Source organism: Sorex fumeus, unplaced genomic scaffold (genome assembly GCF_029834395.1).
Source record: "Sorex fumeus unplaced genomic scaffold, SorFum_2.1 ptg000098l, whole genome shotgun sequence".
Taxonomy (NCBI): Eukaryota; Metazoa; Chordata; class Mammalia; order Eulipotyphla; family Soricidae; genus Sorex; species Sorex fumeus.
In genome coordinates, this window is record NW_026606155.1 from 34,194,660 (window position 1) to 34,217,252 (window position 22,593).

The window sequence follows — 22,593 nt, forward strand, 5'->3', positions numbered from 1 at the left end:
CTTACCTCCCTTTGTTGATTTGTTAATGTTCAAGCCACCTTTGTATCACCACCCTATGTGATTGCTATATAAACTAAGACTAAGAGCGAAGGGGGCAGAGTCAGATCCAGAGGCAGGAAGGAGAGTAACAGGGAAGCAAAAAGGAGAATGAAGGGGGCTCAGGAGAGAGAGAGAGAGGCAGAAGGGGAGTGGAGACTGGAGTAAACTACAATTGATACCGACCAGCCTGGCCCTCGTTACTTCCTTTGCCTACCTACTATCAATGTTGGCCAACCCAGGGGTGGGGGAAGTGGCCCGAGACCACCACTGCCGGGCTTTTGAAAACACACAAGTGTCTCCAAAAGTGATGTCTCTCTAAGACTGATAGTGAAATATACCTTGTGCCAAGAACTTCTACGGTCAGTGAATTTCCTCACTTCCTTTCAACGACATTTGTAAAGTCTAAAATAGGTACTGGAGACCCAAAGAGAACAGGTTTAAAACAGAGCTCCCCATAGTGTGATATGAAGATAGACATCACTTAAAAGAAAAAACACGATAGAAATGAGTTACAAATCCTGGTAAATCCTGTACAGAAGAATGAAGGAAGTAAGGACACTTGGTCATCTGCTGAAGGGTCAAGTGAGGTCTCTCTGAACAACTGTTTTGTGAGCCAGGACCTTTAGGGTGATCAACTGTGGGAGAAGGGCAGGCGGGTGGTAGTCCCTTCCATGGAATGTTAGCACTTTATCCATTTACAGAGGATGTATGTACACAGAACCCACTATTCTATGTGGCCTAATAGGCCAGAAGCTTTGCACATTTACACCCACACTGGTGACAGAACTTCTGCTTGCTCTCATTCACCTTTCAATTGGTGGTTGATTTAAGCAGGCTTATCCCTATCAGAAGACACTAGAATCAATGCCCTCCTATTTTTTATTTTACGTATGAACTTAATTGGAAGGAAAAAATCCTCCTGCACCCCTGAAACATCTCTATGCTAAGGAGAAACAAGAATTGAAGAGTGAAAGGGGATCAGTACAGATTCACAGACACAAAACCCAAATTCCCCATCCACTCTCAGGATGGTCAGTGAAGCACAACAGCACACATGTCATCTGACCATCCAGCATCTTCCTCCAACTGTGACTGACAGGGAGAGGAGAACTGGCTGAGGCAAGCCTGGCTGAGCAGTGATATTCGTATCCTCTAGATAGGCAGAACTCGGTAGAAGAGGCAGGTTGGCAAGGATCAAGGAGAGGGCAAAAATGTGATAGAGACTCATCGTGCCATCTCCCCCCACCTGCATAGAAAATTGCTGTGCCAATGCTGTGCTCATCTAGAGCAGCAGCTGGAGTGGGGGAGGGGAAAGGGTGGAGGTGGGGCATAACCAGACACAGCTGGTGAAGTTACCCTGAACCATCCTAGCTAGATAAGGTCGGTTTTATTTCCTTTTGTTCGCTGACCTGTTCACTTTCTTCATGGACCTTACTGGCAGTCACCTGAATTCTAATATATCTAAACAACTGATTACTAGAACTGGATCAATAGGTAAGTGGCCATTTCTCAGGTTGTTTGGGGAGTCAGTGCACTTGGCATGAATTTTTAAGTCGGTAGGGACTGAAAAGTTGAGTGTGCCAAAGGAAATTTCCTCAATTTCCATTTTCCATATCCCACACAACATTTTTCAATCCTAAATGCAGACTTTTGTCTAAATTTCAGAACCCAGGGGGAGGGACTCCTGTTTTCTTCCAGTCTCTCTCATTCTCCTCTTTTTGGACTCCCTCCCCCACCCCCACCCCTTGAAGTCTTGGGAAGACACGAGGACTAAGAGGCACAGCCAGAAGTTCTAACCTGTAGAACTGAGGTTCTACAAGGTTTGTTTCTTACTCCACATCCCAGTTTTCACCTCCTGTCTAGTACTACCTATAACAGAGGGTGTAGCTCCCAGTCATGGGCTACATGCTCCTCTCGAAGCAAAAAGATGGGTGAACCAAAAACAGCATGGAGGGAAGGGAAAATAGAGGAAGAGGGAGTTGGACACTTACAGAAGAGTAATGGTCCAGCCTGTCAAAGACATGCAAAAATGTCACATGGCAGAAAAAATATCTCATCAACTGGCATATGTTTTTGGAATAAGACGAGCCTCTGTTTATATCCACTCCTGTTAAACCTATTTTAAACTGTCTGCTGCAGAGCTGTTACAGATTGATAACAATTCTGTTAAGATTTCTTATGGAGGAGCCAAATGATAAAAACTCCAGCTTTCAGCAAAGAGAAGATCCATTCATCATTACTTGAGGTGGATGAGGTGAGGCGCCATTATCAGCAAGAACATTTCATTAAGCATGTCCTCGGGTGAGGCTTCTCCTAAGTGTTTGATAAACACTCACTGCGTGACAGCACGGTGTTTTCCATTAAAAAGATCACTATCCTGTAAATGCTAAATGGTCCACTCTTTCATGCCTGGGTGTCTACCTGAAGAACATGGAAACACTAATTTAGAAAGAAAATGCAATCTTGTGCTCATCACCATCAACATTCTTTTTAATAGTCAAGAGATGGCAACAACCTAAGTGCCCATAGCTCTCCCCAGAAAATTGGATAAAATGATGTAGTACAGATGTACGATGAACTGCTGCTCCGCTACACACACGCGTGCACACACACACAGTGTTGATTTCAGTCTTATGTGGAAAATAAAGAATCATAGCAAGCAAAGGCTAGTGAAAGAACTCATAGGACTAAAATACAAGAGCTGGAAAATATGCAAAAAGGCTGGATTTGACCCCTGACACCATCTAGGAGACCTGTGAGCACCACCAGTTACACCTCTTAATGGAAATTATGGTAAGAGGCAAACTGAACAATCAAAACAAAACAAAAACCCTTTACATTCTAACAACAGAACAATGGTTACAGATAGAGAGGGGAAAGGAGGAGTGGGATGAATTTAAAAAGCTCAATTTTAAGGTGTTGTATTGAAACTAGACTAATGGCAATCACAATGTCATGTATACAGATGTGGCAATACACAGCTGCATATCCGAAACAGAAGGAGGGAGGGAAGAAGAGAAGGAAGAAGGGAGATGGGAGAATGGGTTACACATGGCAACGTGCAGAATCATTTCAGTCTTGGTTGGAGATGAAGCTAAACACAAAAGGGTGGAAGTGGGGTTGCATGGTAGGAAACCTCCATGTGACAAGTCAGAGTTTAGTGGAGTGACATTGATCTCTTCCTTACAGTCCCAGTGTTAACTGAAGATTTCTATCATACTTTACCATTAAAAACCAAGGTGACCCGGGTTTTCTCAAGTTTCTCCTTTTTATCTGGAAACTTAGCCATTGGGAAGGTGCCTCTGGGAGGCCGTCTTCGACAGCAGTTGTTATGGGAAGGCAAGCAGGGAATCAGATACGAGGGGTCTTCCCCTCCCTTGTGCCCATTATTAAAGGTCACTAGTGGCCACCCACTTCTACATAGGCCTTTGATGCCTAAAGCAACCAAGCGTCTGGTCTGCTGGGAGGACATCTAGAATGAGATGGGTTGGCTCTGTTTCGGGTGCAGTGCCCTGCCAGGAGAGCAGGCTGTGAGCCAAGCCAAGCTTTTTTATTTATTTATTTTGCTTTTTGGGTCACACCTGGAGATACACAGGGGTTACTCCTGGCTTTGTACTCAGGAATTACTCCTGGTGGTGCTCTGGAGACCATATGGGATTCTGAGACTCGAACCCGGATAGGCTGTGTGCAAGGCAAACACCCTACCCGCTGTACTACTGCTCCAGCTCCCCGAAGCCAAGCTTTTTAAAACTTCCTTTAAGGTTCTCAATAAAAACCCATGTCACAGAGGACAGACCCTGCAGGTTATAGGAAGCTCAGGGGAGTGCAGACACAGCATGTCAACCCAAAAGCAAAGAGCCAGAGGGTCACGGGACCACACAGCAGGCCCTGGAGTAGCTGAGCTCTGGCGGGCTGGGAGGACCCTCCTAAGAGGGACTGATTCCCTAGCCTTGAAGGATGAGGAAGCAAGAATTGCTTGAGTGGGGTGTGTGTGTGTGTGTGTGTGTGTGTGTGTGTGCATGTGCATGTGTATGTGTGTGTGGTGGGGGTGTCTATGGTAGGGGAGACAGTTACCATCCAAGTGAATGAACAGTAGAAGTGGCCCATGTGAGGCAGAGAACAGTGACTGCCAAAGAGCAGTCCCCAGCTGCTGAGACAACGGAGTGTGACTGACTGGTCATTATAATGCACACAGCTATGCTCTCATTCACCCCTTCTTCAGGTCACCCACTCCTGAGAACTGTGATCTCAGTCCTATTCGTACACACGACCATTCAATTATCAGTTTCTACAGGATTATCAGCTGAGAGCCTGGACTACAGCAGGAGGCAGCTATGGGGCTTGGCTGGAAAGACTGCAGCCAAGTGTTGTAACCTGCTACTTAAAAATCAGGCGATATCAGTCACGAAAACAAACGGCTGCACTCAATCTACTCAATCGTGCTCCTTGGAACAAATTTCACCATCTGGAGGGAACACTTCCCACTGTGCTTAAGCCTTTTACAAAGCAGAGGCCCTGCTGGGACCTAAGTTCTGAAAGGAGGAGGGAGATGACCCATCTCATCTCATTGTCAGTGTCCCAACAAACACCGACAAACACCCAGTGACCCCGCCCCCCTCCAATTCCCAACTGTGAAGTAGCTTGGGGAAGTCTCCACCAGCTTCTCTGCACTGAAGGGGGTTCTGCATGACGCATCAAGAGAGGTTATGAGTCATTTATGAGCAGGGGAGAGTCTCCAAACCACACTCTAAGCAGTGATGGCTAAGAACTATTTCTCTGTTTCAGCTTACGGAGAAGCCCAGTTTTTTCTAAAATCTTTCCTGCATCCTTGAAACAGAGCCTGGACACCTGTTCGGCTGCTCCTGAGGTCGGGGCTCTGTTGTTAAGTGTGCCCTGACCTGCAGTGCAAGAACATCTGGAGGTGAAGTCTGAGTGCTAGAGCCAAGTGGCCCAGCCTTTTGTTAGTCTCTTGTTTCTCTCCTTTGTCCCTGAGTCAACCAACCACAAATACAAGTCATTAGCACAAGCTGGGGAAACCTGGGGGAATAAAAGCAACTCAGAAAACTCTCTGTGCCCCACCCACTGCTGGTATGAGTTACAGGGGAGACCAGCCAAGAAGCTGGCCTGTTAGGAACAGAACTCCTGTCATCACCAGCCTGGCTCCATTATTAACCCACTACAGCCTGGCCAGGTCTACTCTGGCTATCTATTCAGAGGTGTTACTTCTCTGCGCCAAAGGAGATAAAAATATCCCCTGAACTGAAAGAGGATGTCAATTTAAGCATCGCCAAAGCCCCCAAACCACCAAACAGGTTATTCTTTAGAAGTTAAAACTGATCATTAATCGCCCGATGAAGATTAGAAACATCTGTGTTGATGAAAGTGTATAACTGGCCAGAGACTCTTGTAAGCAACTCACCTAGGTGAGAGCCCCAGCACCGCAGATGCTCCTCAGAGCACTGCCACGAGTTACCCTAGAGCACCAAGCTCCCCCTCCCCAAAGTGTTATGCCAAGATGGCACCAGGAGAAGAGAAAATCACTCAGTATGAACCAAGCTGGGTGGGGCCCTCTCAAGCTCTTCTGGGAAACAGAAATAAGATGAAACGTCTCCATTTATGCATGCCTGAGAGCTGAGATGGTCTCTGTGAAACATCATGGTATAACAGGGTAGAGAAAGCAAGAATGGGAGGCAAGACAGCCAGAGAGAAGGGAGCAGGAAAAGAAAGCAAGGCAGAGGGAGGGGACGAGGGAGCAGGAGAGACTGGAGAAGGGAAGGACACGGATGCTGGAGAGCTTTCCAGCTGCAGACCCAGGAGTGCTGGCCACGCTGAGTGCCATGAGACATGCCTGTTCGGCCTCAGTCTCAACTTTCACTTCTCCTTTCCTGAAATGCATGACCTTGATTAAGATGTTTTCTGTTACCCACTGCCAGCACAGTTCTAACAGAATAAACCATTTTTTTTCCTTTTTGGGTCACACCTCGCAATGCACAGGGGTTACTCCTGGTGGTGCTCGGGGGACCATATGGGATGCTAGGAATCGAACCTGGATTGGCCAAGTGCAAGGCAAACACCCTACCTACTGTGCTATTTCTCCAACCCAAGAATAAAACGATTTTTTTAAGGGGCAACATTTTCCTTGTACATTGGGATAATAAAATTGTGGCGACTGTATGAGGATCATACCAGAAAGTATGGTAGCTGAAGCTAAATGCAGGAGAGCCAGTATTCAAGTACATGATCTGTGTGGGAGCAGGGACTGTGGGCTCCAGAGTCAGGCCGTCTGAGAGCAAAAGCAGTTCTTACCTTGATGTTGCTACTTTTATTCACAATATATCAAAATATCCCCTGAACTTATAGAGGATATCAATTTAAGCAGCATATAAGCCCCCAAGCCACGCAGATTGTTCTTTAAAATATATTCTTTAAAGAGAGAGAGAGAACAAGGGGGAATGCCCTGCCACAGAGGCAGGGTGGGACGGGGGGGATGGGGGGGTGGGATGGATGCTGGGACCCGTGGTGGTGGAGGATGGGCACTGGTGGAGGGCTGGGTACTTGATCATTGTATAACTGAAACCCAAGCACAAAAATTTATAAGTCAAAAAAAATATTAAATGTGCCAACAACAACAACAAAAATAAAATAAAATACACACCTGCAAAAAAAATGGAGGAATTTGTAGACTGAGTTGGACACACATTACCAAAGTTAAGGAAAGCCATCTTTTTTTTTAAATTGAATCACTGTGAGATATACAGTTAAAAAATTTGTTCATGGCTGGGCATTATGGTTTGCAATACAGGTACTAAAAGGTTGTCATATTTGCCCCTGTACCTATGGAAAGTCATCTTTGAAGAACAGTTGAGGAAAATGGTAGGTTAGAGTGGAGGAAAAGATTGATTGAAGTTGGAAAGGAGAATGTTCCCACTTTTTAGGAGGACACACAGAGGATTTTACTGGCACACAGTGAACTTCAACAAAATTTCAGATGGGATGGCAGTGACACACTATGTGGCTCTAGTCAATAACAGGAGGAAGTGTTGTGGCAACTCTTGTTCCCAGATTTTTGTGATTAGGGGAAGTGGCTGCAGTGGACAAGATAGAAATGTTAGAGAAAAACTTAGTATATGGAGCATGCATAAAATTTTGAATATAGAAACCCTATTAGAATAATAAAAAGAGAAGTCAATGTGAAAAAAATACATATATTCTTTAGCAAGGTAGAATACACTCTCAAAACTTTCACAGGGGGCTGGAGAGACAGCACAGTGGGTAGGGCATTTGCCTTGCACACAGCCGACCTGGATTCGATTCCCAGCATCCCTATATGGTCCCCCAACCACCGCCAGGAGTAATTCCTGAGTGCAGAGCCAGGAGTAACCCCTGAGCATCACCAGGTGTGACCCAAAAAGCAAAAAAAAAAAAAAATTCACAGGCAAGATGCAGATAATAAGACACCTGAACTTGCACTGCAAGTTCATTTAAATTATTTAAATGAGGAATCTTGAACGGGTACAGAGACAGTAACAGCAGGGAAGGTGCTTGCCTTGCATGCAGCCAATCTGAGTTCAATCCCTGACAATACATATGATCTCCTGAGCACTACCAGGGGTCACTCCTGAGCACAGAGCCAGAAAAAGTCCTTGAGCATCGCTGGGTGCTACACTCCTCACTGTATCACTGTCTTCCTGTTGTTCATCAATTGCCTCGAGTAGGCCCCAGTAACGTCTCCTTCATCCTAGCCCTGAGATTTTAAAAAGTGACACATTCGAGGCTCTTTCAGGGTCAGGAGAATGAGACCCATAATTGTCACTGGTTTTTGGCATATTGAATACAACCACGGGAAGTTTGCCAGACTCTGCCGTGTGGGCAGGATACTTTTGGTAGCCTGCCAGGTTCTCCAGAGTAAGAACTGGATGATAAGATGTCGTGCAGCCGCGATACACTCCTCACCCCCTCAAATTGTTTAAAATTAAAAAATCTCAAGCAGCATGTAGCACTCAGTAAGTGCTCAGTATATTATTCAGTAAATATTATCAGCCAGTATTCTTATTGTTATTACCATCACTACTGTTCTAATTATCTCCACTCAGTATCAATGCCATGGCTGCTTGCTCCTGGGGTTCTGGCTCAGAAGGTATGGAGAGGAGTCACAGATGCTTGGGGGTGTGCTACCTGGGGGAGCAGAAATGGCACTTCCTCATGACGCTCAAACTAGCAGAAAAAAAATAGAAAAAAAAACAGCACCTGGAAAATAGCTACAGCAGCTCTCAGCAGCTCAGTGCAGGGCAGCGGTCAGGAGGGGTGAAGGGGCAGGAGAAACTCCAACGGCTGCTGAAGGGGTTCAGGTTCATTTCCTGATCCCACAGAGGCTCATGATCTTAATGGAGACTCTTCTTTTCTTGGAAATGATCACTCACCGAGGGGTTATCAAATCAGATTTGATAATCAAATTTATTTGATTACCTGATAATCAGGTTTGATAACCAAAACCACTAAGCATAGTAACTGGATCTTAACCCAGGCTCAGACCCAATAAATTTATACCAGAAGGTGATTCATACTCGATTTTAAGAGCTGCATTGCCACATTTATCAAAATTATTATTACAAAGCAAATGTGTTTGCCTATGCATTGCGAAAGGTTACTGTAAGCAAGAATTTCTCAAGCAGCTATTCTCCCCTTCTATAAAGTTGATTCATTCTTACACACAGATCAAGATTTTTTTCTGTTGAGAGTCAGAAAGAACAGACCTGGCAATTTACAGATGTCTATCTTATTGGAAGATGGATAAGTGAAGCTGCAAATTACCTTGCGGAAAAACTTCAAAGGCTAGGAACAACATGCTAAGTAAATGACTAATTTGGTTATTGCCTTAAAGCCCTGGTAAGCTGGGAGTCCCACTTAAATGTACTGGCACAAGTTCTAAGACTTGCTGTGGAACCATCTCTACACACGTTGCATATGCACCCAGCTCAAGAGCTGCAGAGTGCTACCTAAGGGCTGAGTTCCAGGGAAAGGAAATCTCCACTGTGCTGAGTTTCTCAGAACAGCCTCTTCCTTTTTGACTTCTCTCTGATGAGAAGTCATCTACGGGGTGAATAGGGAGTTCAAGTCAACAGGAAATGGCCACTGACGTCAAAAAGGTCACAGTGGAAAAGCACCCTTGTGAGGAAATCTGATTGCACCAGGTCTGAATGAGAAACAAACTTGAATTTAACCACATTAAGAACCATTACAAAGGAAGAATCCAAGGATGGCAATCTAATGGCTTGAGTTTTTTTTTTGTTTTTTTTTCCTAATTTATCATTTTGCACAGCCCAGAAGATAGCAGGAGTTAATCCAATCACCCAACAAGCTCTCTGTCAAGGCCCCAGGCACAATTCATCCTGTCTGAGCAGAGAGACTAGTGTTAAGGAAGGTGAAATATGTCTCCAATATCATAAAGCTTTAGGAACTTGCATTTTAAACCTGGAGGGATCTGAGGCTCTTTTCAAATCCCAAGTGTTTTGCTGCTAAACCAGATGCATTTTGGCTGTCTCTTATAATGAGGCTTGGTAAGGCTTACCTGTGCCTGACCAGGGACTTGAGGAAGCAGTCTAACTGTATTTTATCACTCTGTGAAACATCTCAGCCAGCATGCTCTTTATAGCATAAAAGAGCAGGCAGGTATGATCAGGGATACTGCAGTCAGAGTACAAATCCTATCTTCCAATGGAAACTTTTAGGGCACCTCTGGGTCCATATGTATCTTACCTACCCCTGCACAACCACTGAACTATGCTGGCCCTGTGCATGTGGTCTTGTTGCCTATGTTGGCCACGCAATCTGTGTAGGCAGAGCCCAGAAGCTAAGTAAGTACCCTAACACAACTAAGCAAGGGGCCTGGAGCAGAAGAGTTAAACATGCCAGGGGACAGAGAGAGCAGGAGGCTGGTTGTACTTCCTGATAAAAAGGTAAAAGGTAAAGGCCCTCCCGTTGATGGTCGATTTGCTCGAGCGGGCCCAGTAACGTCTCCATTGGAGACTTTGTTGTTACTGTGTCTGGCATATCAAATACTCTCGGTAGCTTGCCGGGCTCTCCGAGAGGGGCGGAGGAATCGAACTCGGGTCGGCCATGTTGGCCACGTGTAAGGCGAACGGCCTACCCGCTGTGCTATCGCTCCAGCCCTGATAAAAATTGAAAATAGAACATGAGAGAAGGCTGTCCAGATTAGTATTATCCGTCCATTTTATGTAAGTAAAGGGGAAAGAAGTAGAAAAACCTTGTCTCCAGTTAAAATGGTTTGTGGACAAGTTAAGGGAAAGTCTGTGTGCCATCATTTATTTATAATGCTTCAGTTTTTCTTTATTTATGAAAGTAATTGCTGTTGGAACACTGTATGACTAAAATCCAATTGTGAAAAGCTTTGTAATGGTCTATATCATGGTGATTCAATAAAAAATAAAATAAAACTTAATTGCATGTTCATAGCTCAACCAAATACATGGAAAATTGGCGGAGGAGGTTAGGGGAGGTAAAGTGAAAATTAAATCACTTTGATGCTGAAATCCTGATACTAAGAAATCTAAACAGCGTAAGTAAAGAGTCAGGCTTTTATCACCCAAAAAGCAGGGATTTTAGACAGGGAATTATTTAAAATAATTTAAATTCTATTTTCTTATGTCCCAATTATATTTAAAACTATAGTAAGAAGAGAAAAAGAGAAGATGCAAAATATACCCTCCTTTCCACTTATAGGATACTCTATTCTGATATACTCTGCCATCAAAATCATTTTTTTAACCTGAATTATCAGTCCTGTAACCTGATACAGTGCAGGTGTCAATGACTGACAATCAACAAGCATCTCCCATGCCCTGATTTACAGCCTCTCAGCCCCCACGTCCACCCCCAGCCCCAGTTTTTCCCCTTCCCTCAGCAAACCACTAGTCTGAAGTCCAAACCACTAGTCTGACAGCAAACCACTAGTCTGACAGTTTATATAGTTAACCAGTTTGTTTGTTTTCTCTATGTGCCACATATGTGCAGAATACTGGTTGTTTCTCTTCATCTGGATCTTTTTGGTTAGATATCTTCTAGTATTCATCCGTATTGCTGCAAATGGTAGGATTTTCTTTCTTTTCAACAGAATAGCACTCCGTGGTAAATTTACACAAATTTGCAAATTTAGACATTTGTTTGTTGATGAGACTCAGGCTATTTCTGGTTATTCGCCATGGCAAATAATGCCCCAGTCAACAGGGAAAGCACGTGTCTCTTCAAATGACTGTTTCTGTATTTTGTTGATATATATCCAGAAGTGGAGAGACCTGAATTGTATGGAATTTCCATTTTTAGTGTCTAGAGGAATCTCCATATGGATTTCTATAATGGCTGCAACAATTTGCATTTCCACAAACTGGTTGTAAGGTTCCCTTTTTCCTTTCTCCCCACATCACCTCCAAAACTTGTTTTTTTGTGTTTTGGACACTGGCCATTGCCCAGGTGTGAGATGTCTCACTGTTCTGATTTGCATTTCCCTAACAATAGATGATGAACTTACACTTGCTTATAGGCCATTTGTAGGAGCAGTATTTATTTGATCCTCTGTACCCTTTGTTTGTTTTGGGGCCACACCTGGTGGTTGCTCAGGGGCTACTCCTGACTCTAAGCTTCAGGGTCACTAATACCTGTGCTCTTTTTTTTATTTATTATTTATTTATTTTTTAATTTTTATTAGTGAGACATCATGAGGTACAGTTGTAGACTTACAAATTTTTGTGCTTGGGTTTCAATTATACAATGATCAAATACCCATCCCTCCACCACTGCCCATTTCCCACCACCACGGATCAATTTTTTAAATGAATCACTGTGAGGTACAGTTACAGACTTACAAACTTTCATGCTTCTGTTCCATTCATACAATGATCGAGTACTCATCCCTCCACAAGTGCCCATTCTCCAACACCAATCTGTGCCCATTTTTAAATCAGGTTGTGCCCCTAGCTGGGCACATCATATGAAAATGTCTTCTCCTACTCAATAGACTGTTTTCCTTTTTTGGTGCAAATTTATTTTGTTGTGCAGAAACTTTTTTTTTAAATGGTACTCATACAGTTTATTGCATCTAATTATCACAAATGGTCTGAAGCATCATCTTGCATATCCTGTTTTTTTAACTGGAAAACTTAGATCTTATTCATCAGCCTACTGCAGTTTCCTTTTTCAGAAAGACAGATGCATCCCCCCCGCCCCAATTCAAATATCCTTGTTTTTAACTGTTGTGGCTTGCTGAATCAAAGCAGCTGAATTTAATACAAAGTCAGTGACATTTCCCTCAAAAATTAACTCATCTTTCTGGACTTGAAATACAGAACATGGAACACCTGACTTCATCTGAAGCCTGGAGACACACTTTCACCCAAGACATTTCGGATTTCAACAAGCGACCTATTCTCCCAACGAATAACACATTGGTAGGGAAGTGGGCATACAAAGTGGGCGTACAAAGTGGAGTGGGAGTGCAGTGCGACCCCCTTGACTGTGCTCCACACATGTGACCACAGACGGGAACTGCTGTCAATTCCTTTCTATTCCCCCACAATTTGTTCGTCAACCCAGAGCTTTGTCTTTTGGGCGGGGGTGGGAGTGTAAGGGGCTTTCTGGGTCACTCTCAGCAATGCTCAGGAGTTAACTCCTGGTTCTGCATTTAGGAATTCCTTCTGGTGATGCTTGAGGGACCATATGGGATGCCGGGGATCGAACTCAGGTCGGCAGCCAGAGGGTCTTCTTAACAAGAAGGCTGAGCTTCACTCTGATGGGATTGAACTACCTCTGCAGGGTGCCTGGGGGGTGCGGACAGCGTGGGGGTGTCCTAAACAATGATTACGTGTTCCTTGAGGGAGATATCGACATTTTCAGCAATGTCAATGGTCTGGTTGCTCAGACTGGTCTTCATTTTTGCAATAGATATGGCAAGAGGTATAGAAAATTTCTAGTCTGATGTTGTCCTGTTTTTGCTTTTGCTTCCCTTCCCTTTTGAAGCTGAGTTTCCAAACAAGTCACGTAGGTTGATGTGAGGGAGTATACCACATGTACTTTCTTACCACATGTACATGATGCTTTCTGCAGTGTATTTTAAAAACTACCATTTAAAAAATATATGTAAATTTAAGGTTTTTTTTAGAAACAGGTTTTAAACAGGTACATACTAGTCCCAATTTCATTTCTATAAATTTCTACAATAAACTATACTTCTGATTTAGCTGAGTAATAGGACATGCTATTAATAGTCATCCCTATAGTTTGATCAAGATAATTTTTATTAGCCTGGAAAAACAGGCATGTCTGGAAGCAGAGGAAAGCCAACTGGTTATGATGTTTAAACTCTGAGTTGAATTCACAAAATTAAAACTCCGCCTGGTATCGTATCATAAGTTATCATTCACTTTTTAAAAAAGGTTTAGTTCCTTGGGCCAGAGAGCATAGTGGGTAAAGTGCTTGCCTTACACGTGGCTGATCTAAATTCAATTCCTAGCATCTCATATAGAGTAACCAAGAAACAGATCATTTACCCAGGGAGGAGGACACTGTGTTATCTTATAAGAGAAACTTCTCTTGGCACAGTGGAATCTGCCAAACCCATGATGAGGGCAGCGTCTGGGGCAGGGGCACCATCAACCTAAGCGCAGATGCAATAGTAACTTTCAGTCCTTGGGCAACTGATTAGAGCACAGCACATGGTTCTTTCTGATGCTTCTTCTTTCACTCCCCTCCCCCCATTCTCCTTTACCTCTCTCTCTACAGACACCTACTGAAATATCTTCAATTGCAGTATTCAGTGACACTAAGAGGATCCTGAAGCACAGTCTAAACTGTGCTTGAAGCATGTTTCTAAACAGCAAACACCTTCCACCCAGGGTTGGGCACTCTGGACTCATCAGATTCCTTATAGGCTTTCAGCTGGCCCAATCTCTGGCCGCTTCTCTCATTCTTATTTCTTGAGGGAGAGTGCACGGTGGGTGGGGTGAAGCACCTCCAAAGCAATGCCTCGGGGATCATACCCAGCAAAACCCAGCCAAACAGATCAAATGGTTTGATGCTAGGACTTAAGTGATACGTCACTTTTAGGGTGCTGGAGGTCCACCGGGGTCACTTCAGCAATGCTGAGGTCTCTAGGGCCACACCTAACACCGCCGAGGGGGCCATGAAGTGCCAGAGATCTAATCCAGGTGCTGCACATGCAAAGCACACCCTGACCCCTCCCACCACTTTATTCCAAGGGGCAGGTAGGTCCCATGGCTCGGCTGCAGTACCAGGTCTGTGCCCATGTCCACCCCTGTACAGATAGCCATCAGGGAGCAAAGCCTACAGTGCAGGTCTCAGGTTGCTCCCAGACTCAAAATCCTCTGCCAGAACTTCCTGCCTCCATTATTGGGTCTAGGAAGCCGTGCAAACAATGGCACTTGGAGCTGGGGGGCTGCCACTTGGTGATGTCTCTCCCGCAGTCGCTATGTTCCATGCTCTCTCTCCTGCACAGTCACTACATTGGGAGATGTGGGAGTGTTCTGGGCACAACAGAGGTTGCCATCTTGCCTTTGTGATGCTTTCACCTCTGGGATGTCCAGGCCCTTGCCTCCTTCATCCTCTGATTTCCTGCATCCTTAAAACACAGCTCAGATGGCCACTCCCTTGGAAGGCCCTTCCAACAATGCCAAGGATGAAGTGATGATTTCCTTCTCTCTGTCCCTCCATGTGCTAGGATGCCCCTCTATGAATAGGAACCTGAGGGCAGGGTCACGTTTTGTTCCTCTTCATGTTACATATAGACATACTGTGCTCAGTAAGTTTACTGGCCTCCAAGCAAAACAGATGCAGTAGTACATGCAATATAGAAAGAACCATTGTCTTTAGTGGCTTGAGAGCTTTCTGCGATATTTAGAGAACATTCAGTTTAGAAAACAGTACCTGAAGTATCTAGGTTTAAATTGGAATGACACTTCCATGTATGAAAAAAGAAAGAAAAGAAAATAGCACCTTGGATCTCCTCCAAAGCACACTTGAATTGCTATCAGCACATCTTTCGACTCCGGCTCCGAAAGGGTTTCACAAGTCTTGATTGACTTTCACAATCTCTGTAAATCCACACAGGTGGGAGCTGACTCAGGTCCACAAAGCGGTATGAGGCTCAGGGCAGAAAGGCTGACTTGCACCGAATGTCACTGATTCAATGCCTTGCTTGGAAAGTAGAAGTCTCATTAAGAGCCCAGACAAAGGAAAGCCGTGCTTGCAACTGCCTATTCCTTAACACTCCGCATTTCAAGTGGTGTGTGCTGAGCTCATCCTTTGCTTCCTCCATGACCCAGGACCCGGTAATTCTGTCTTTCAGCAGCAGGCTTTGCCAGTCAGAGTGGGTGTCAGTGAGCAAACTCTTGTGCTCATTCTCCAGACTTCATGCTGTCCACTCCCAGCCCTGTGCCAATGACCTACACCTGCCACAATGCAGCCACTGAGAGCTCTTGGGAGCTCTGAACAAGAAGGCTGCTTTGCTATCCCTCAGAAAAAGAATTAAAAATGCCTTTTTTTCCTTTTTTGGGTCACACCCGACGATGCTTAGGGGTTACTCCTGGCTTTGCATTCAGGAATTACTCCTGGCGGTGCTCGGGAGATCATATGGGATGCTGGGAATCGAACCTGAGTCAATCGCATGCAAGGCAAATGCCCTACCCACTGTGCTATCACTCCAGCACCCAAAATGCAATTTTATGGAAGACCTGACATGTTTTGAGAGGGCCACTGTAAAAAGTAACCTTCTGACCTGCCTGACTTCTGAGACAGACCAGTGGATATTCGTGTGAGGCAGTGATGTTTAACCCAGGAGGTTCTTTGCCTCGGGAGAACATTTACTGGGCAATGTCTGAAAACAGCCAACTGGAAATGATGAGGGAGGTGAAAAGGCCCCAACAGGGAGTGAGCAGCAGCTGCTGTAAATCCAGCAACCCCAGAGCAGCCCCCATCACGCACATTTTCCTGCCTCGCAGGTCAGTGGCAGGTAAGTGATACCACACTACCTAGAGAGCTGAGAGTTTTGCTGAAGACAGAGTCTGTGGCAGCCACTAGATTAATAACACCAGCTGATGTGCAGGGGAGGGTCCAGGCAACAGGGTCAGAGATCTGAGCAGTGTGGAAGGGAGCTTCCTGGTCTAGATGAGTGCTCAAGCCCAAGGAAGAACGGAGAGAGGAACATAACGAGCAGAGAGAATGGCTCCCAGCATTGGGTCGGCTCCATAGTGGATCTCCCCTGTGTGGTTGACTGTGTCTGTCTCTTCACAAATTGCCTTTCCCTCTGGGTATAATAAGTAAGTCTGGGCTGTGGCATACCTGTGCCAGTCACTTTACATCCGTCAGAGAGCACCATGGAGGCTATTGCCCAGGAAGTATGTGAGCAGTGAGCTGAGCAGAGGAGCACTGAGGAGGCAGAGAAGGTGCTTCCCATGGTCACTGCCCAGACAAAGGAGAGCATAGGTCAGGGAGGAGTGTCTGTGTTGGCTGCAATTTGATTTCATATTACTTCAATATTATCATGCACTGTAAGAACGGAGTGAAACAGCTCCGGTAAGTGTTCTGAGACTTTCTTCATACCACCTAACCAATACAGCAGGCCATCCTGAAGGGATGGGTAGGAGTCAGGTCCACACACAGGGGGCTCTTCCCTGATACGAAGAGAGTGAAAGTTGGATGCAAAGTGCAGAAAGGAAACAGGAACTCTGTGGGTGTCCCTGAAAAGAAGACAGAGAATGCCAAAGCTGCATAGGGCAGGTCAGCTAAAGAGACTGAGCCAAGGTATGAGCTGACACAAAAGGCAGAGGAAGGAGCCCTGCAGGGGAAGTGTGGGCTTGGAGGGCACACAGCTAACAGAGTCAGGATGCTTGGGGTCTCTGACCAGACTAGCAAACCGGATGAGAAAGACTGTCCATGTCGCAATGAGTGTAAGAAGCAAGCTGGGTTCTGCCCATTACACCTGCTGCTTTGGGCCATCCAGTCCAAGAATGCTGAGAGGCCCATTACTATACAACAAAGCAATGGACGGTATGAGCATCGCCCACAGCTTGAGCCATAGCCCTTCATCAAATCCCAAATTCATTCTTAAAATAAGGATGCACTTCATTGGCAACCATGGCTTCAGGATAAGCCACTTCCTACCCCAAGGCACTGGCCACAATGATTCCATTCTAGGTAGCTGGAAAAGCTGCATCTGCTGCCTTGAGCACCCCCTTTCTCCACACCCCTACTAGCTGATTCCACATTATAAGCAGCCTGCTCAGACCCACAAATGCCTCATGAGAAGTTCTCTGGACAGGATACCTCTCTTTTGCTCACTGTCTGTACCTCAGAGTTAGAGGCACTGCATATGCATGTCTGCTGAATAGACATCTCTGAGCCTCACCTGCCATAGGGTAGCTCCCTCTGCTTCTGAGTCAGCTCAATGTACACAGGAGGCTCTTGAATAATGAGGTTTTATTTATTTATTTTTTGCTTTTATGGGGTCACATCCTGGCTCTGCACTCAGGAATTATGCTTGGCGGTGCTCGGGGGACCATATGGGATGTTGGAGATCAAACCTGGGTCAGCTGCATGCCAGGCAAATGTTTTACCTGCTGTACTATAGCTCCAGCCCCATAATGAGGTTTGGATCTGCACATGGGTCCACTTATATGCAGTTTTTTTTAAATTTTCCTATCGGCTGGTCGAGCATTCGTGAATTTGATAAACCTGGATGTCAGCTCCTGCTTTGTGAACACAGCGGCTTGGGATATGATAGAGTGCCAGAAATAAGTCAACTCCAATATTTGACTAACATGGGGGTCAGCGTCTCAGTCTACATTGTCCAAGGATCAGCTGAACATGCTGACGCTGTCTAGAGAGACCTTAGGGAGGAGCTCAGGGTTTCTCACCAGTGAGGATGTAATACCAGAAACTGAATCTCTTCTCCTTTTTGTTTCTACCCCAGAGACGTTGGGTTTCTAACACTGCGGGCTTCACGATGGGTGAACAGCACCACAGGGGGCAGCTTCAGTCCTGTCTGACTCACCGGCAGACTAGGTGCTGGGCTACCCAGTTTACTGGGAAACAGCTTCAGGACCACCAAGGCAGTACCTAGAAGTCTGATGTGGACTTCTCTGTCACATATGTATGCGTGTGTTGTGTGTGTGTGTGTGTGTGTGTGTGTGTGTGTTAGGGTCACACTCAGTAGTGCTTGGGGGCTATTCCTGGATTTGTGACTCCTGGTAGTGCTCAAGGGACTATATGTGGTACTGGGGATCAAACCAGCATCACCAGCTTGCAAGCCTGTCTTAAGTTCTGTATTATCTCTCTTGGCCTAGTTAGTCTTGTAGCCATTCTGAGCACACTTTGGCACGAAGGAAAAGTCCAACACTCATTGTCAGCTCCCTTTGCTTCTTGTTTATGTACATTTACTCTCTGCCATCTACTGTGCATGGCAATTTCATGAGTATTCATCTCATCGCTACTTGACTAATGATTTCAAGAGCTTGTTCTTTTACCCAACATTCATTCAGAGTTTTTCTAAACTGACAAGACTTTTCTCAGAAAGCCTACCACATCCCTCCCTTGGTAATTCAGTCCTGGGGCTCCAAAGAAGCCAGAGATCTGTACTTTGGCCGCTTTCCAAGTCAACTAGTGAAAACCCACAAACGCTCACGCCACAAAATGAAGTCAGAGCCAGGAAGACATGGAGCTGAGACTGAGGACAGGAAGCATTGGTCTGTCAAAGGAAATGACGCACAATCCAGGAACTGTCTTGGCAAGTGCAGTGGTGGCAGGTCTATACCACCTTTCAGTTATTGATGGCAACGATAGCTCATGGCACCCAGGCCATTCTAATTAAGCAACCACAAATGAAAACCATGGGAACTGGTGCGATAGTACAGCAGGAAGGGCACTTGCCTTGTATATGGTTGATCTGGATTTAATTTCCAGCCCTACATATGGCCCCTCAAGTCCCAGCAGGAGTGTAGAGCCAGGAGTAACACATGAATATCACCTGTGTGCCTCCCTCCCACCACCAAAAAAAAAAAGGAGAAAAAGAGAAACATGTCAAAAGATTTTCAAACCCTTTTTTTAACACCAAGTATCCTGGCAGTCCTACCCACACAGAGAGAGCCAAAGGAAAAGTTCGTGTCTCCGGTTCTCATGTTTACCTTTCATTGTTTTGATCATATTTAGTCACAAAAGTCAGAAAGCCAGAAAGCCTAAGAGAACAGAAGTAAAGTCCCAAATAATTACCCTGGAAATCGAGACTCTTCACATAGTACGTCTACAGTCCGTCCCCCCAAGAAGCCCTATTAATAAGCTGAGAACATGTCCAACCGGGCAAACACCATGTTCTGGCTAATTTTCTATTTTGATCCAAGCCAAAGGCAAACACAACGAATGACCCATAGCAGACTAAATTGTATTCATGGCAGTCGCTGCTCAGGGAAAGAAGGAAACTAGTTCCCAAAGGTATAGAACAATAGATTATAAAACAACAATAGCAGCTACAGTTCCTAATAGCCCTGTTCCTAGCTGGGCACATCCCAGACAGAAGATACCCCTATTTGGACTATGAAAGTGGCATAGATCATTCCGCTGGATGACTTGTTAAGAATCCGTGGACTGACTCTTGCATACTAAAGTAATCTGGGTCAAGTTACTTAACCTCTCTGGGCCACAGCTACCGAAGATTTTAAGTTAGGATAGCCGTTATCTACAACTCTGTAGATTGTTTTGGATAATGAAGGAGATGTCCCATTCAACCAGCATTTATTTGATGCTGCATGGCTGTCTAGACACTAGTCATGAATACAAACTCCAAGGACACACATGGGCCAGGTCTCAGTGACTGGCTGCTGCTGCAATGTCATTCTTCATCTGGGTTTTCTGCAAAGCAGGTGCCTTGCAGGCTCCTGAGACAGATCAACTCCCCACCAGTCACCACTGGAGCCCATGACATCCATGCTGAGGGAGAGGTTTGAGGCCTTGGGGGCAGCACCTCCCCTCCCCATTCCTAGCCTCCTGCCCGCCCTCCCACCCCCCATGACTCTCCCAGCCTGTCCCCAATGGTCCATGATGTTCCTGAGACTCCAGAGTTCATGGAGTGATGCTTCACTAGGCTGGCCACTGGCAACAGTGCAGTTTTCCCAGGGCTCTAGCCCCTGCTCAGATGCTTGGTGAAGGCTCCAGAAAGTGCTAGAAAGTCAGACAGGACTGCAGGGCAAGACTATGGACTCCCACCTACCACATGCATGAGGCCAGCCAGAGCCGCTCTCTGGAAGTATTTCTGCCACCAGGCCCAGGACAGAACTCAGATGGAAGAGGAGGGGTTGGGGCCAATGTGGAAGAACACACTGGCAGGGTAAAGCCAGAAGGAAAGCTCAGGAGCCACCCTACTGTGGGTGACGAGCAGCCCTGCTGAAAGGCTCAGAGAGTCATTCCAGGATCCTGGGACCCATCCGCCTATCTCGTCTGTCTGTCTCCCACACAACTTCATTCACATTCCCCACCACCATGGCAAGCAAATTCATGAAGGATTCTGATTTTTAGTATTAAACAATTAAGCATTCTGATTTTTAGTATTAAACAATTTAGAGAGCTTGTTTGGAGGTTCTAGCAAGGGAGCGCAGCTACTCGTATACCCTCGACCAAAGACCGGTCCGTCTCTATCGGGGAAGGCCGTCCTCTTCCACCGAGCGCGCAGCTTCGGGAGGGACGCACATGGAGCAGTGAGGGAGGAAGGGGACACCCGCCTAGCCAGCCAGATCAGCCGAATCAACCCTGGTGATCAATGGGGTGACAGATGTCGCAGCCAGATCGCCCTCACATCGCTCGACCGAGCGATAGCACAGCGGTAGGGCGTTTGCCTTGCAAGCAGCCAACATGGCCAACCCGAGTTCGATTCCTCCGCCCCTCACTGAGAGCCCGGCAAGCTACCGAGAGTATCTCACCCGCAGGGCAAAGCCTGGCAAGCCACCCATGACGTATTCGATATGCCAAACACAGTAACAACAAAGTCTACAATGGAGATGTTACTGGGCCCGCTTGAGCAAATCGATGAACAACGGGAGGGCCTTTACCTTTTACCTTTACCTTTACAATTTAGAGGGGCTGGAGCGATAGCACAGCAGGTAAGGCGTGTTTGCCTTGCACGCAGCCAACATGGCCGACACAGGTTCAATTCCCAGCATCCCATATGGTCCCCTGAGCACAGCCAGGAGTGATTCCTGAGTGCATGAGCCGGGAGTAACCCCTGAGCATCGCCAGGTGTGACCCAAAAAGCAAAAAAAAAAAGAACCAATTTAGAGACAGTGACACAGGAAACCCCATTCTTGGGCACCAGGGGTTTGCCATTTCCTCTGTTAAGTCTGACTGAATTAACATAAATCACTGGCACCAGCATTTTGGAGACTGGGGTTTTGGAGCGCCCTCCCCTTTAGACTGGGGAGCTGGGCGCTCTGCAGTGCTCACCCACATTGGGAGAACTGATTTTTATGGAAAGTGATGCTCCCTCCATGAGCTGCAGCCCGCCCCAGGGACACCCAGATGACCTGAGGAAGGAGTTCACTAGTGTGTGTGTGTGTGTGGGGGGGGGGTACAGGGTGTGGAGGTTCTGCATCCTGAGGACCCTGGACCAGCAGATAGGTAGGTGAACTTGAGTACTTCCCCAAAACAAGCCGGTGCCCTGGCTCCTGCAGGAGGGGGCTCTTGGGCACAGAGTGCCTTTGTCCTGGGTTTTCCCAGCGGGAATCTCTGCTTCAATAAACTGGGTCTCGGAACAAAGACTCAAGCATCTGACCTGTGTTTGCTCTGCGACTCCCCCTCCTCCTGCCCCCTCTTTGTTCCTGGCTGTCTGGGACACTCAGCTGAGGGCTCCAGGAGGAGAGCCAGAGGGAGGAGCCCCGTGGGGGTGGGGAGACCAGGCTCCAAGGCTCCCCTCTGGAGACTGACACAGCGCACACTGATGAAGATGAAAGGAGTGGGGAGGAAATTGAACCTGAGAGGGTAGAGAGGCATTTCCTAGGCTCCCCCTGTTTACTAATGACTCACTCCTCCAGCTCCCTTAGTAAGGAAATAGGACCCCATCACCCAAATCAGAAAATCGAAAATAAATAAGGAAATACCCTGCGTAATCCCACCTAATCCAGCTCCTGAGACTTTCCTGGTGGAATTGCCTTCCAGGCCTCTTCTGGAGGAGGGGCCAGTTTGTTTGCCATTCCCTGCTCTTGGGCAGAATGCGATATGTATGATATGTACTGTGCCTAAATCACAAGATCCTATCATTCCCAGGGCCCTCCCCTCCTCATTTCACCGCTTCTTGTGTGGGACCTGGGGCAAGAAATTTAACTCCTCAGGGCTTCACTTTACACAGGAAGAAAAAGAAAATAACTACTGAACCTGTTACAGGGCTGTTGTACGAACTGCCTGGGCAAGACCCTTAGGTGCTATGACATCGCCTCACACATCATCGTTCAATACTCACTTTACTGGCTGAAAGCCTTCCTCAAATGCTGT

The 22,593-nt window shown here is 46.1% G+C and overlaps 1 protein-coding gene and 1 pseudogene across 1 annotated transcript in view; both read right to left on the reverse strand.

Annotated features, from left to right (window-relative positions):
• The window catches only part of PRKCH (protein kinase C eta), a 262,663-nt gene that overhangs the window by 70,280 nt on the left and 169,790 nt on the right, over nt 1-22,593 (reverse strand). The window lies entirely within an intron of this gene.
• On the reverse strand, nt 12,283-12,982 carry LOC130041849 (60S ribosomal protein L9-like; annotated as a pseudogene).